The sequence below is a fragment of the Rhyacophila brunnea genome, unplaced genomic scaffold, assembly GCF_057557595.1.
Source record: "Rhyacophila brunnea isolate RB1 unplaced genomic scaffold, BYU_Rbru_1.0 scaffold_24, whole genome shotgun sequence".
NCBI classification, from domain to species: domain Eukaryota; kingdom Metazoa; phylum Arthropoda; class Insecta; order Trichoptera; family Rhyacophilidae; genus Rhyacophila; species Rhyacophila brunnea.
Window position 1 is genome coordinate 3,878,064 of NW_028232904.1, and position 18,141 is coordinate 3,896,204.

Consider the following 18,141-nt stretch of genomic DNA (forward strand, 5'->3'; position numbering starts at 1 on the left):
CTGTGGAGATCCATACGATCCTCATGGGATCAAACATGGTGATGTAATGTACTACAGTCTGGTTCCAGGACGGTGATGGAACTGTAATGCACGAAAAGTTATAAGCATTTTATTCTTAACATTGGATTTTACATTTTTTGAACTCGTGTAGGTATATATAAAATATTATAAATCTATTGTTATTTTCATTTTAACTAATTTGAATATTAAATGACATTTCCATGTAAAGCTTCTAGGGTCGTATGCGTGAGATTCCCAAATAATTTATAGGCTAAATACTGCTCATTTGTATGCATGATTGCAAATGTAATCCGTTGGTTAGCGACGTCATAATGTGTCATGGCGTCCATATAATGGCAAACTTATAAAATTTCATTCCCCGATCATTAATTTAAAATTTTTAAATTGTAAATGTGTCTGAAAGTGTGCGAACGGTACCATATAAATTTAATAATTATAAATGAATAATTATTATGAACTTTAAATAATTTATCAGTGATTTTATCACATTTATTTTATAATTCTACTGTACGAAAGGATAAAGTATTCCCAGTAAACATTTCCATTTGGTGACAATACATACAGTTATATTATGACTAACTTCACTTCAATCACTTCTATTATGAGATGTCAAAACGGAATAAGAATAAATGAATGAATGAAATGAATAAACAGCACGACTAGGAACTGTTTTTAAAATTCGCAAATGTTTTACAGAGTCTACAAAATGAACGAGGGCCTCAAGCAAACGTTTGTTGTAATGAATGAATTATTAAAATGACATTTGAAAGTGACAGATGAAGCAGCCATTTTGAATGACGTGTGACGTCAGATTGCTTACGTCACAAACAGTGCTATACGCTATATGGTGGAAAATCGGTTAAATAGCTTATAAAGAATTTCGGAATCTCATACATACGGCCCCTAGTGCATATTGTATTAATAAAATATATTTAATCTTTAAAAAATGAATTTTTTTATTAGGTACTGTAATATCTCTTGATTCTTGATATAAAAAAGTCATTCTTTCACTCTTATGGCAGCAGGGTGTCGGTGACACAGTTACACAAAATTACACATCCATGGCCTAATGTCATCCCATAAGAGACTTTTCACAAATTGAAGGAAGGCAAGGAAGTGCAGGAAGCTAAAAAAACTAAATATATAAACTATATATCCTGTATCCGACTGTTAATAGTTCACACATGTTGTAACTGCATAGCATGCCAATAACCCGTAACCAATGACATTAATATGGACGAAGCATCTGGGAATAAAAATGACACTCACTTTTTTGTCGGGTCTGCCGAATGGCATAATCTGTTCTAACGCCATTACAATAAAGGTGATATTGCTATAAATTCCCTATGCTTTTTGTTGGGTCTGCCGAACGGTTCGGTTCGAACGGGTTCGCTCAAATGAACATTAACACTAGAAACACTGTTCTAACGCCATTACAATAAAGGTGATATTGCTATAAATGCCCGATGCGTGATATCGCATAATGGAAATTGCGTGACGTCTACCTATACATGTGCGAATGTCACTGTGCGTGAATTTACTTACTAGCTACTGTATTGAATGCGTTGTCCATTAATAATGTCATTGCCCGTAACGTAAAAAGTGGTAAAGCAAAGCATATAACGCTTAATATGATGATAACATCCAATAAAATGTGATATATATAAATGAAGAGTGACATTCCAAACCGGCCTAAGTCTAAAAATCTGATTTTGAGATAATCATATTTTTGTGATTTGCAATTTACCTCTTAATTTTTCGGTACTATAATGTTTGGCAATTTCATAGAAAATTTAAAGACTCGAAAACATGAAATATAAATAACATTAAAAAGTACAGTTAAACTTCAAAAAAATTCATTCAAAAACTCACTTTTTTTCAAAATGGCCCTAAGTCTGTACTAAGTACAGTTGGAACACAATAAAGTTAAGTTAAGTATCTTTTGTGTGTACAATTATGATTGTGTCATAGAATGTGGTCATGGACAGGTCTGTTGGGATGATTAATGAATAAAAATAATATTAAATTTCTTTCACTTTATTGCATTTTTTGATAAAAAGGTAAATATTGTAACTTTTACAGCATAATATATTATATAATAATACTACAATGTAGGGATTATCTTCAATAAAAAAAATAGTTTACTTATGTGCATATGAACTTATAAAACACAAATTCTCTAATATTTCGTCTGACATTTCTAATCTGACGTGTTACAATATTATATTATAGCCGCTTGGAGCGTAAATGTAACAAAAGAGTTCAACTGCGCATGCGCATATATCCTTAGGCGAGTTTGGAAAGAATCAACCGTTACCTTAGTGCTGTTTTGAAAAAAAAATGAACATGTCGACATCAAATTGAAGAGACTTAGGATTTTTTGTAAAATATGAGTTTTAGTGAGACTATAGATCTCAGCACACTCTATCGGATTCCATCAAAACATGAAAATTTGTAATTTTGGACTAAGGCCGGTTTGGAATGTCACTTTTCAAATATATAAAGATCAGTCAATCATCCAGAGACTGCAGATAAAGGAACGGCTCTCGACAGTATGTCTAAGATACATTCTGCAGTTTTTTGGACATATTTTCCGGCGCGGACCAGACAACCTGGAGAGACTGGTGGTTTTGGATGGCCTCCAGAGAAGGCGAAGCAGAGGAAGAGCGCCTGCGACCAAGTGAAAGAGCTGACTGGGTGCACCATTCATTCTGCCCTGAGAGAAGCGGAAGATCGAGAAGGATGGTAAGTCTTGGTTGCTCAAAGGATGGCAAAATTAAAAAGTGGTCACGATTCTCAGCCAGGGGCGCCTCTACCTTAAGGGTTCATAGGGACCATCCCCACATCGTTATCACGTCAAAAATACACGTCCGATAATTTTAAGTATAACTGTCATAATATACCTACTTAATTACATGGTTAAATGAACTATTTAATTTATTTTATCCATCTAAGCCTGTCGTAATTTTATATAAATAAATAATGCAATGATCGTAAATTATGTTATAACATAATGATGATAACACGGTATTAAAATAATTAATTTAATTAAATATGCCCTAGTTCACGGTGACACCTATGTACAAATTAAGAAAGATATGGCGTCTATTTTTCGTTGATCAGAGTCACTCAGGCCCGTCGCCGCGGTCCAAATTTCGATCTGCAAAGGATGTGAATGCATTAGCGTACTGGGGAATGAATCAAATAGCCATTGGGTGAGTAAAAACGCTCGCTGTATCTCATTGTTCAAAACTCATAATGGCAAGTCTATAATAGTCATTATTATTAATTAAGTTAATATTTTAATCACGCTTCTAAGTAAGTATGTAACGACTCAGATAATTATATTATTTATTCTGAAAAATTACTGACCTCATTAATAAAATCATATTATTATAAGTATCTTGGTACATAATGTATAATTTGAGCAAATATGTAGGTATATTTAATAATTAATGGCTAAACCCCACCACCTAGAAACTCGTCGAGCCACCAGTGTCCTCAGCCATGAGTATACGACCAAGAAGAGAAACATCCAAATTTGTTATATATACTGTTATACCTTTTAAATAATTCGAGAGTGACATTTTGAAGCTGAATATAACACACGTCATGCAACACGCTTGACAGCTTAGAGGCAAGATACGAGTTATTACAGGTTTATTCCTATAATGTTCAGATACGGGAAATTACTAAAATGGCTGTACCATTTTTGTTAAAATAACTACAGATATGGGAATTTCGCAGTCGATGGGCAGTATATTTGTTGTTTTTAGTAGGTACATCAAAAGGTCATGTTCGTCATATAAATCAGATACGGGGTATTTACATCAAAACATCGGTATCAATTAATCATATGCCAGCGCATTTTCATCAGCTTGGTGAAAGTCCTTGAAAAAGGCAAACAAGTTGCTGATCTCAACAATATGTTCAGCGGTTTGGATTCCTCCGAATTCACACAAAGGAAGAGGATTTAATCCCCTGTCATGCATTTTATACACACGTCGGATATCTTCACAGCTATGTCTGGAAATTTGTAAGTATACAGTTCGCCGTATCACTCTTCACGGTGAAATTTTGTATCGGAAATAATAATATATGGTTGTACACCCGATCCTCTTTTTGCACGGTTTCGAAATAATACGGCTTAAAAAAGCAGCGATTATTTTTTATTTGCACTGATTTTTGCTTTAACACGGTTTAAAAAAAATAAAAAGATTAAAAATACGTATGTATGTACAATATTTATCAAAAAATTGCATTTCAATGGACAGGACACCACTAGTGCATACATACATACATACATGGCGCCACTAGTCAGTCACTTCGGGTTCGATAAGAGAGATGCGGCGCGTGCTTCGGCGTCAGCGTCATTAAACGCAACCAGCAATGAGAGTGATTTTTCACCAACGAAAAACAACAATAAACGGGCACGTGTATTGTCAAGTAGCGACACTGAATGTATGTACCTAATTCTCTATGCTAAATTTAATTTAAATCGAAAACTATGTATTTTATGTATAAATAATAAATAAATTCGATTTATTTTTGAATTCAAGAATTTCGTATTTTGAGTTGATTTTAAGTAACGGAACCTATCTACCATTTTTGTATGGGCACCTTATCTTTTCTTACACGGTAATCTTTGGAACGTATCCCCCGTGCAAAAAGAGGATTGGGTGTATATTATACCATTCAACCTCTTCGGGTCGTATAGTACTGACATTAAAATACATGTCTAAATAAAACACGGTTCTTATCGGTTTATAGGAAGCCAGCGGCAAAGAAATTTTGAAAATAGCCGATATACTGGATTATTTGTAAGGTTTTCATTCTTGAATTCATGGATTTTGCCAAAATCGGCTATGAAAATTAAATTAATGTTCATATTGAATCAGAAATACAGAAGCTTCCAGACTTTTTTGATGCATGCATGAAATCTTGCCAACTGCAGTATAATACATGTATAATACAGAGATGGGAAAACTGGTCGATTTTTTAGACTAAGTATACTTGCTACCATGCGCGGCTCCCTCCTTAGGTCAATTAGTCAATGACCTCCCAAAATAAATACCTTACAATCGACAGAATAATATTAATAATATCTACAATGTCATATATAATAATAATCGGTGGATTTGAAATTATAAGGCGTACGCTTGTTTTTGTTTTGTATTCTCGATAGGCGAGAATTCCCCGCCAATTGCCGGACAATTCAATTCTTGACCCAAAATTAATATTTTTATAAAATTTTCTCTCTCATTTCTCATACATTAGACAGAGAAAGATAAATTCAATATTCGACGCTTTGAGTTCCAAAGATCCGTGCATTACAGGCCTCTCGCCCATTGTCCGAGTGTGAAACAAAAAATATTTTCAGCTAATTTTGCGAAACAGAATGATAAAGTCGACTGAATTATGGAGTCCAATGCTACTGCCACGCCGAAAATTATTGTATACTTACTGTATTTTGTTCTGACAGTTGACAAGTTTCAACGAATGTCTGTTGGTTGTTTTAAACGTATTTAAATAGTTTTTGGTGTAGTTATTATACGAATTTACACACAAAGTTTGGTTTTTAGTGATTTATTACATTTTCGTGAAGTTTTGTGGAATTTACGATGGTTTATTTGTTTGAACTGACACAAAATGTCTAATTCAGTGGATTATATTTTAAACGAAATAAAGAATGAGACATTTAACTATGATAAACGTCTACAAGCGAAGATATTAGGCAGGTACATGCCGGATATGAAAATAATTCAAACAACAAAAGAGAAAAGCAAAGATGTTGACAGATATTTCAACAAGAAAAGCTATCATTTTTGTGAATGGATATGTGGTTGCAATGAAAGGAATTTATTTTTTTGTTTTCATTGTTTAATTTTTGATTGCAAAAATGAAAAGCAATGGACAGAATTTGGTGTTGGTGATCTAAAACATCTTAAAGAAAAAATAAAAAAGCATAGCAAGTCAACAGCACACATAAATAATTCTATGAGTTTTGTTTTATTAGGAACAACAGACATCCGAATTCAGTTAGATAGTGCATACCGCAGATCGATTGCTGATCACAATGAAACTGTCGATAAAAATCGTTTAATTTTAACAAAAATTTTAAAGTGTATTCAATTTTGCGGATCGTTTGAGCTGGCCTTACGAGGCCATGATGAGTCTAAAGAGTCTGATAATCCTGGTATATTTCGTGGATTAATAAATTTCATGCAGGAAATAGATATTGTTATGAAGGAGCATTTAGAAAGGTCAACTTCATTCAAAGGAATTTCGAAGACTATCCAAAACGAATTGCTAGATTCAATATTAAAAGTCACTCAAGAAGAAATTAGATGTGACATAAAAAAATCTAATTACGTAGCTATTCAAGTTGACGAAACGACAGACAGCTCTACAAAAACGCAAATGGTTTTCGTTGTAAGATATTTAAAAGACAATATAGTATGTGAAAGATTTTGGAAGTTTGTAAATCCAGAGGTGTGCACGGCAACAGGATTAACAGAAGAAATTTTAAAAGAGCTGAGAATCTTGGAAATTCATCCTCGACAGCTAATAGCGCAACGCTACGACGGAGCGGCAATAATGAGTGGGAAAACTGGAGGAGTTCAGACGAGAGTCCGCGAAACTTTTCCACTAGCACAGTACATCCACTGTTATGCTCACCAATTTAATTTAGTTATGCAAAAAGCATCCACCATAACCACTGGTCTGAAAGTTTTTTTTGCCACCGTCCAATCATTTTCTGTCTTTTTTTCGAGATCACCAAAATGAACGAAAATATTAGATGAATTCGTCAAAGTGCGTCTACCGAAAGCAGCTCCAACTAGATGGTGCTTCAATGCTAAATGTGTGGAGACAGTTTTTTTGTACCGAGAAGACATTTTACAGTGTTTAAATTCAATACTGGACAGAGAAAATGACACCAATACCCTAAGTCAAGCCCAAAACTTAATAAATAATTTGGAAAAAAACACTTTGATTTATTGGTTGACTTTTTTTCACAAAATAATGCCTCATTGTCAAATTTTATTTAAACAAATGCAAAAAAGAAACTTAGACGCTATTAAGATAAAAACATACATCGATAATTTTAAAAAATATATTTCCGAAATCAGAAATGAAGCTAGCACTAATCCGAATTCCAGCTGTGCAACGGGTGACCATAAAAAGAGACGGATAGATGACAATAGCAACGCAGTAGCAATTGAAGTCTGTGATACAATTATAGTGGAAATAGAAGCACGATTCACATCCAACGATCATCTCATTATATCCGATTTGTTCAATAAAGAAAATTACGCTGATTTTAAAAATAATTTTCCCACGAGTCAACTAAATTTGGTAAAACAGTTAGAAGAAATAAACATAACCAAGTTAAAAAATGAATTATTGGTGTTTTATCAACGAGATGATTTGCATGGCGCTAATAGTGCAGTTTCTCTTCTACATTTTTTACTCAGCAATAATTTCAATGAAACATTTTCCGAGTCGATCAAAGTTCTCCAATTTATTTGCGTCATACCAATGACAACAGTTGAAAGTGAAAGATGTTTTTCCACTCTCAAAAGAATAAAAACCTTTCTACGCAATACGATGGGCCAAGATAGACTGACCGCTCTTGCAATGCTCAGTATTGAAAAAAAATATGTGGGAAAAATAGACAATTTTTATAATCGTGTGATTGATGATTTTTCAAAAAGTAAAGAAAGAAAAGTGGACTTAATTTACAAAAAATTATAACGCGTTATGTGCAATTTCGGTTAACGATGGGTTGGCGTTATGAAAAATGGACATTTTTTGAAGGGTAAGTAGGTATCCACCTATAACAATTTCTAGCACTTATTATATAATGTATAAAAAGTCAATTTTCAATACGTCTTTTAAGTATACAACGAAAAGGCAAATTGAAATAATATATTCAAAATTGACCTACCAGTTTTTTGGGCCTAAGGCCGCCAATGCTTACTACCAGTATAAAAAAATACTTAGTATAGAAACTTGTTCCAAAATACTTACTAGTATTTGTACTCTATAGTACTCTATATTATACAGCAATCATTATTCGTAGGATGTTTATCACATTTGAATGGTCAAAGACATAGCTTATAATCAGTATCTTTAGAATTATCTTCAAATGTGTTGATCTTGCCCATTTTTTGAATAATAAAATGCCTAATTCTTGTCAAATTTGGGATCACTGAGATTATCAATATAATTTTTTATCGTAAATATTTCACTATAATAATGTCGACATAAATTATACTGATGGTTTTATAAATGCGTTTAAAAATTAATAAATGTAAAAAATCTTAACACCACTGCACATTTATGTACTGAAATATGACTATATTCTAAAACATTAGAGCGAGAGGTTTAAAAGAATACTATTTTATGTAATAAAAATACTTTATGCAGTCATCAAATGTTTAAAATAAATATAAAGGATAATAAGGCTTCAAAATTATATAAATAGATTATCTACAACGTTTAAGGAATGTCCAGGATCATGCTTTGAAAATAGAATAAAAGCTCCATTTTGACCCACGCTGAGCACGTCCGCCCTTAATAGTAAATCCATGCACGTGTAAACGAGGTATAATACGTTTGTTCAAGTTGTTATTGGAGAGTAGATTAAACTGTACCTACTTGAAGTTCGACACGCCAGCGACAGGACATAGTGGAGATGTTTCCTGGAAATGGCCATGACCTATTTTGATAAGTGCTCATTATGACGCTGATTAGACTATCTATTGTATTTCCATATATTGATTTTATTTCCTCATCTTTTCATTTCCTGTTTGATCATCGCTGTTTCATAATAACTGTGTATTAATTATCCTCAGTACGTAAATAACACCCACTAGAAAATTGCTGAGGATTGAATGAATACAAATGCACCACAATGAGTAATTGTCTCTAAATTGCAGAATATGTAGGTTACCGACATTAAAACTAACAGGCCAGCACTGGAAAAAGAAAAGTTTATCAACCGAAGCGCTCGATAATTTTTCAAAAATATTTGAGTGTCCAAGTTATGTTGTTATATAGGTAAGTACCTTATATACCTACCTCGCAGCAGCGAAGGATGGAGGTAGACTGTGGACACTAAATTTGTCAGTCATACAATATATTTATTTTCATTGAACTAAGAATACAGTTTGCAGATGGTGCTGGTTAATTTTTAAAATTCAATTAAGCCTTGCCTAAACCAAACCATCATAGTGGAGATAGGAGATGGAGATCTGACAAAAATAGTGGACACTTTGTCAGTCATATTTATTTGTTTTCATTGAATTGGAGTTGGTTATTTTTTTTTATTCGTGTTACCCTAACCCAGTGGTCGGCAAACTCATTAGTCAACAGAGCCAAATATCAACAGTACAACGATTGAGATTTCTTTTGAGAGCCCAATTTATTAAACTTAAATTATATAATATGTAGGTACCTACACTGTCTATTAACTTAATAAAACTTGATATCATACGTAATAATGTTCTTAATTATTGATAAAAATTAAATTGTAAGTTTTGGTATTCATAAAATTAAATCATGACAATGACTGACAAATAGTCAATGTGAATATTGGCCTTGCATCGCCTTGGAAATTTTGGGAAGTTAAGTTTGCATCTTGTTGATAAAACGTTTTCTCAATTTCCTCTCTTAGAAATCTCTTTACTAACCACAAAACTTGCAATATTAACATTGTTGGAAGATTGTATTCAGTAATTAAATACAAAACTTGATTTTTCTTGACTCTTCTAAAGTTTCTCAACCGCTTTCTTCCTTACATCACCGACAGGATATTTACTGCTAAATTTTGTGACAGGGCGTATTTAATTGTATAGTGTCTCTCCAAATTTGACTTATTGTTATGCGCCAATTTTTCGCGACAAACAATACACGTCGGTAGGCCATTTAAGTTTTTAATAGACACGAAAGTCTCGGTCCTTCAACTTTAAATTCATGGTTTTAGTCTTCCGTTTTTCTTCGCTTCTTCTTTGTAGCCATGTCAAATAGGGCAGAGGGCATTTGTGGCAGAGCCGTAATCAAGGGCCCAAAGAGCCACATATGGCTCGCGAGCCGCGGTTTGCCGACAACTGCCCTAACCAAACCATAATAGATAAAATATATTCTTCTGTGTATAAAATATCTAAAATTATGTATGGTTTCACCGTTTAACTGCCGAAAGCGTCATTACACGCTGTAATTACTCTTATGTTAATTACTATCAATTAACTTGAAATGAAATGAAGTTAGTGTGTAGACACGTGTTGATACCGGCCTTTCTCTGTCAAGGAGAATGGTGAAGGCTGTATCACTAGCAGGCCAGAAGCGGGGTGGAATTGAGAGAAACGCACGTTGTCGCTTGGTAGTGTTTATTGAAAAGTTATTGCAGGGTATTTTAGTATTCGGTCATGGGTAATGGCGATTTGGCGGGCTGCAGACGCGGTATCGCTGGCTGGAGATGATCGCGGCGTGGTTTTTTATGGTTGGAGATGCTAGCTGTTGGCCGTTCGACGTCCGAGACAAGAGAGTTTTTTGGCGGGTTGTAGACGCAGTGTTCTGGCTGGAGATGCTTGTTGTTCGACGTCCGAGGCGAGAGAGTTTTTTGGCGGGTTGTAAACGCGGTGCTCCGGCTGGAGAAGCTTGTTGTTCGACGTCCGAGGCAAGAGAGAGCATTTCGCGCGCATCAAAATGGGATCTGCGGCGTCATTCTGACGGCGTTGTTCTGTCAGTCACGAACCTCTCTGTTTTACCGACGGATTGACTAGTGGCGGCGCTATCTCATGTGGCCGTTTTCGACAGACCGCGTCTCTGTGTTTTGGCGGGAGTGTGGACGATTTTGAAAGTCGGATTTGAGGAGATGCGGGCTTTGCTCGGCCGAGGGTTGCGAGAACCGCAAAGAGTGGACGTAGGCTGTGGTGTTATGGGAAAGTTGATGGTTCGGTCCGCCCTTTGAGGTGGTCTCCTGTGGGAGACCTTCATCTGGTATCAGTGTGCATCACGCATCTATCGAGTTCTTTTGTTTTAACCTAAAAGTCTTATTTATATTATTCATATTTGTTGAATTATCAAGAACTGTACGCTGTTATGTACTATAATTTTTAGTGTAGGAAAAGATTGCAATTTGCACTGATTAACTGGTTTACTATACTGGTTATACTAACATTTAATTGCTAATACCGAACGGGTATTTTCTCAGATGAATTTAAAATGGTCAGATGTAAGAAATAGATGTTCTGTTGAGTTGATAAAATCGGAATTACATGTTCAATTCAACATGATAATATACTCATGGGATGTACTTTACCAATACATTAAGCAGCAGAAAGAAACTCTTCAGGAAGTAAAATCTTCAGCCAAGTACTTATACATAGGCAAGTGTCAGGAAAAAATATACTTTGACAGTATTATTTTGATTGTTAAAGAGTTTTGTAGGTTGTGTTGTGTCATTTATGATAGATATTATAGAAATAAACATTACAAATATTGAACTATGCATTTTTTAGGTTGTCCTAAATCCCGATGTTTTTAATTTCACATGATAAAAATCCCGATTTGGTGAAATAATTATCTGGCAACGCTGGTAGGCACACATAAATTTGTTCATTCCGAATGGCGGTTGGAGATAACCTTGACTCCTGACCACTACACCCATGGCCCCCACAAGGGGGGGGCTGACAGGGCCCTAGCCTAGGGGCCCGGGCTCAGGAAGGGCCCGTCGAGGCGAGTCGAGCAGATAAGTTAGCTAAACACACATCACAAATTTGCTTCACTAGTAAGAAAGTTGCCTGCAATAATATTATTATTAAAAATTATGTGGTTGTACGATACAATTTTTAATTGTGTATTCAATACTCGACAACTCCATAATTCAAATGGATGTATTAAACTATACAAAAAAACACTAAATATACACATTAATTTTAACGCGTACACCGTTTGGAAAACGCTACTGTAGAGCATCACAATCCCTTTATCCTTAGCGATAGGTAGGGGGCCCGCCAAAGATTCTAGCCTGGGGGCCTGCTTCAGGATGTGGGGGCCATGACTACACCAGTCAATTCTTGACTGGTCACGGTGGATTTTCTGCCAAGCTCATTGAACTTGGACTTGTCACTCGACCACCATGTCCATATGGCGGAGAAACTTCCTCTGGGAAACAGGCATTAGATACAATACAACAATAGTTGTGCTATTGTGATTTTTATGCATACTTATATTATTTTTTAAACTAAAATGTCGATTCTTTCTAATGAACCGACCACATCGTCTGCTAACATGGGATTCTATCAACTAGGCTCCTAAATTCCGATTTGGTAATATAATGATATGGAAACGCTGGTGCACTGGTATAAAATGGTATTTCTGCAAAATTTACAGTACAGGAACATTCTTCATCTTGAATCCTTCAAAATATTAGTATTTTACATTTTGTACAGGCCATCCTAGACTTTGTAACATAAATGGTTCCTGAAAATATATTCAAAAGTAGTTTTTTAAGATAGATAAGATCATGAAAACTTATATTTAGTCACAAATAATGATATAGCGTCTCCCTAGAACAATAAGGTATCATCTGGCATTTTTGTCAATTTTGACTTTTTGGTACCAAAATTCTTATAATAATTTTCTCTTTAAAACTGTGTTACAAAATTTAAAAAAATCTTTATGGTTTATGACATAGCAGGGCATTTAAGTTCTATATCAGATGCACTGGTAATTTGTTTTGGAACGATATGGTTCGATTTAAAATTTGAAAGCAACTATGGACCATTTGCTATAAAAAAAAATTTTTTGTAGCAATATGGTTTCATTTCCGTTCAGCTGTCAAACTAGTACGTTTCTCTCAAATATTCGCGCTTCGTTTTTCAACAATTTAATAAAAATAACATAAAGATGAGCAATAATTTAAGTGAAAGGGGTATTGTGGACATTTAAGAGGATGATAATACTACGAATATACCTCACCAACCTACAATATTGTTGCTTTAAATACAAGGTAAGTTTGAGGTTATGTATTATTTTTGTTATTCATGTATTGCAATTAATTATTCTATTTTGTTTCAAATTTAATATAAGTAATTCTATTATCTATTTATTTTATTTTCAGCAACAATCTCAATTTATTGGATAATATAAACGATCTTCAAGTTATAAGTACTGTCTGATGATATTACAATTGATGAGGATTTTGGGTACTTATGTTTCTTTTCAAATGAGTACTTACTTAATTTATTTGCTGTTCTTTCATATTTTGTAAATTTGACATTACATCTGAATAAATATTTTCTAGAATATGTCATAATTTCATATATATTCTCCTTTTTATTATTCAGGTAGGTGGAAGTACTTGAAGAAGTTGCAGATTATGTTGTTTGCGAAGAAAACATAGATGTTGGCGATGATATTGACTAAATAATAATAGTTGCAATAGCTCTTTTCATAAACTATTTAATTATTACTTTATGAATCACTGCAGTGACAATACAATGATATCTTTATTAAGTTTCATTTAAAAATTGAGTAATTTGAGAGGTTTCGTAATAATAGTTTTGTGAAACTATTTTTTTATGCCAGTCTATTATCATAAAAACTTTTTTTTCAGAGCTGTGAAGTTATGTGAGTACACTGGAGCGTTCATCATGGATCATATGGATTCTAACAACAAAAACCTTGAAAGTGAAGATACTTCATGTCATTTTATAAACTATTAATATTGTTCTAAATATCAGTATTATGAAACATTTTTTTATACCACGTCCTGTCATTTTTCATAAACTATGTTTAATTTAATGTTGTTTTAATAAAGAATTAATCGAAAAAGGTATTTTTATTCAATTTTAAACACAATAATTAAGCCCTGTAGCAAAATATTTTCACAACATCAAGGTTTAATAATCACATAGAACTTTGTTGCTCTGATTTTTTTCGATTTTCAGAGCAATTAAGTTCCATCACAAAATTTTAATGTCTGGATTAGATAATATCAGATATATTTAGTATACAATGCTTTGAAAATACAAACATAATACAATAATAATAGTATTGTTAATATCTACCAATTTTCATTGCATATAGTTAAGATTTTATTCATATTCAAAACTTTGGAGCTCGATATCTCAGTTTGATATAAATGCCAGATGATACCTTGTTGTTCTAGGGTGACGATAGGTTAAAGACCAAAGCCAATAATTATAGTTTTAGTAAACTAATGTTTATATTATTACAACATTTTTCTTAGCTCGTATTCTTATTTGTCCGGTGGTTCTTTGTCCGGTTCAAATTTTGCAATCGATTTTTAACCAACTTCCCGACTAGCTAGATATTTGAAACTTTTAGAATATATCAGAACACGATGCCAATGCATTTTTTTAATACTTTTAGCCATCTTTAAGTAGAATTGAATTTTATTTTCAGTTAATTCTATTTTGTATGAAAAGTTATTTCGACACACTTGATAGGTTGCTAGGGGTCTGAGATCCTAGCAACTAAATTATTAATAATATATACGTGCATTACTATGGAAATCAAAATGACATGTCAAGTACAAATTTTTTTGATCGTTTAAGCTAGACAAGTCAAGTTTATATGGTTCAACAGAAAATTTAAAAACGTTGTATATAAAAAGTTCTTCTTATCTTGTAATTATTATTATGTACATGAAAATGGTTTTAAATTATTTTTACTTGTAAGTGGCATCTGTTGATTATAAATAACACTACCTTATAAAAATTTAATAAAATGTTTCAGAAATTATCAACAGATGTCAGAATTACATAAAAAAAATAAATAGCATTGAATCACTAATTTAATAATTAAATATTTAAAATGTTTTTTATTTTCTTACAATAATTGAAGGGTACAGAATGCCTGAACACCATAAAGGAAAACTAACTATAACTCTAAAATACAGCGCTTATTGGTGATACAGGTTCAAAAAATATATTTGAAGCTCCATTACTTGACGCTGTATGGCAGTAGTGAAGGGTGGAGGTAGGCTGTTAAGATACGCCATAAATAGTGCACATTAAGAGGACGTTCCACAGAAATGGCCTTGAGAATTGAAAATATGATTTTTTAACATGTGGTCCATAATATCTGGTCTACTAGTTAATATAAAAAGGTCGTGTCAAAGTTGTTTGTGTTAATAAATTTGCTCTGTGACTGATCGGACTCATATTTCACATTTATTTCATCAGGGCTGTCGAAGACATAAATCATAATATATATTTATAATTTTAAATTTTTATTTATAATATATGTTATTTAAGTTTTGTGCATCTAATGCCGGGTCCACACTGGCAACAAGTTAATTTGCTGGCAACCTCGTTAGATTTTACGATAATTATTGTAAAATTTCTTAAGCAATTATGGTAAGTATCGTAAAATTTAATGAGGTTGCCAGCAACTTGTTGCCAGTGTGGAAATGGCTTAATATCCACTGTGGTTCACGTAGTGGCATGGACCTGGGGTTAGCTAATTCAGGAAGTCAACACCCATGATAGAATTTTTTCCAGTTTTGGTTGCATTATATTCCAAAACTCTTCTGTAAAAATCGTTTCCGAGTTTATAAATGGAAATTTCTCGGTGTACATAGTAAACAAACCTACGAATAAAAAAAAGACAAAAAGGAACATACTGATTCATCGCAGTAAAATCTGGTAATCAAATTCGCCATTTTGAAAAGCGACGATTTTGCGTAAACAAATATCACGTGGTCTGTACGTGTGCGGCAAACTTCGAATGTGTTTGTAATTTTGTGCAAAGTGCGAATGTAATGTTTTCAAATAATTGATATGGATTAATTATACCATCGTATTATTTTCTCGAAATCATAAACATACTATAATAGTATTTGAGTATCAACCTATGTTCAATTTGAATTGGGTTATAATAATAATATACCCGTATATATATCAATAGTATGTTTGCTACAAAATCCACCCAAGTTATCAGTACGTACTTGCACAGGTTTGATTAAAAACCATGATGAAATTAACATTTAAAAAATATGAATGCTTAATATTATTTTGACAGCCCTGTTTTCTGATCGGCTTCATGTCGCAGGTGTTCATAAAATAATAATAATTCTCCACGCGGCAGAAATTATCAGTAATAATAATAATATTTCTTGAAATAAAATCTCCGATGATTAGTGATTTTTGCGAAAAGATCGATTTAAATTGACGTAGTTACGACGCCGAGGTCCTTTTTATACTAAATTATATTTGAACGGCGGGCTCTTCAGCGGGCCCTTAAGCTTTGTCAGTCACACACGTATTTGTTTTTATTGTACTAAGACTACAATTTACAGATGGTGTTGAATAGTTTTTAAAAATCAATTTTGGACGATACAACAAAATTGTGCATACTTTTTCATTCCCCCATTCAACCCCTGTCTAAACCAAACTATAATAGGTAAGAAATATTATTCTATCTATAAAGTTATGTATGATTTAATTGTATAATTTTTGATATTTTATAAACAGACTGGTATTTTTTTGACTATTATCTATTATGCCTTGGTTTCGTAGGGTTTATTTGCATTTTAAAAACTAACAAACACTACAGATAGTAGGTAGTCTTAGTTTAATGAAAAGAAATACGTATGACTGACAAAGTTTTACGTGCAATATTTATGGCGGATCTTAACAGCCTACGTCCACCCTTCGCCACTGCTATATCTATATGTATACTATCATATTAGTCTATGGATACTATCTGTGACTTTATCTAACTGACTTTCTCTTAGGTATGCTTACATACTGTAGTTTCAACACTAGAAGATAATTTATATATTTGGCCGCATATTATTTCTGACTTATGCGCAGTATAAATGAGAACTCTGCCATTCTTGGTAGTATTGACCTGTGTTTCTCTGTTAGCTAGGTATCTTAGAAATCTGGAGCATCAGTTGTATGTTCTCCCAAGGTACAGAACTAACCTGCCATTGATGATGCCAATTGGGAGGTCAATGTGTTCAATGAAATCTCTTCCAATATTGATATATTCCACTGACGTGAGAGTGAGTTAAGGGGACATTATTTCATAAATTATTAAATATGGCCTACTTGCTCATTCGGCTTACTTCCATGTACTTATCCACTTTAAAATTAATTATTGTTGTAGTAGGTATCTAGCGAAATTTTACTTTGTATATCTAGGTACTAGAGGTGAGTTGGAAATCTGTCACCAGTTTGTGTGCTCAAGTTTCGGATGAAACTACCCATACTAAGTATTTGTGGCCCAATAAACTTATTCCAAAAAAACTTGTGATGATATCATCGCGAGTCGCTGTTTTGTGCACTCACCAGTTGGTAGACTTTCAACACTATTGACATTAAATGCGCACGAACGAAATAGCACTTGAATATAGGTATATTTTAATTTATTAGTCTATTGCGTTCGAATGTATGGATAATAATAGGTCATAAATTTTGTGTCGCAGCACAGTGGTGAGATGACGCACAGGCTTAGGCTTGTTATATACCGCTCAAGAGATGTTAAAAATTAAAAAAAATCACTGTTATTCATTTTTGTTAACAATAATATTGTAACCTAACAGAAAAACAACTCATAAATTTAAAATTTTATAAGAAATGGGACTTTTCGACAAGCGGAGCTCAGCGTATTTTTAGCGATTATATTGAAGCCGATACACAGTCTGAGTTCCCTGAGCCGATACGTATTTTAAAATGCCTACTAATAATATGGAGTTGGTTTTAGTTTCAGTTGAGTATGAAACTTTTGCCGCATACGCACGCCAAACGATCTATATAGTATTCCAAATACTAGTAAGTATTTTGGAACAAGTTTCTATACTTATACTGGTAGTAAGTATACTAACTTAGTCTTCAAAATCGACCAGTTTTCCCATCTCTACTAGGTACTCTAGCAATAATGCTGCTTATATGTCTTTGTTTTGTTCATGCCATGTTGTGAACCTCTTGAATTTGTAATTTGTAAAGCTAACTATGTACTTACCTGTAAATATTTTGAATTTGAATTTGAATTTATTCATGGTAATTTCTTTGTGGCTATTATGTTTAGATAATTCGAATATTCAAATTATTTCTATGATTGGATGTAAGCGGTAAATAA

General features: G+C 33.3%; 1 long non-coding RNA gene across 1 annotated transcript; it reads left to right on the forward strand.

The window, feature by feature from the left end:
* Positions 1–12,851: 12,851 nt before the first annotated feature.
* On the forward strand, positions 12,852–13,858 carry LOC147068901 (uncharacterized). The gene is made up of 3 exons (XR_015071275.1): positions 12,852–13,039; positions 13,151–13,235; positions 13,646–13,858. It is a non-coding gene; the product is annotated as an uncharacterized LOC147068901 (long non-coding RNA).
* Positions 13,859–18,141: the final 4,283 nt, after the last annotated feature.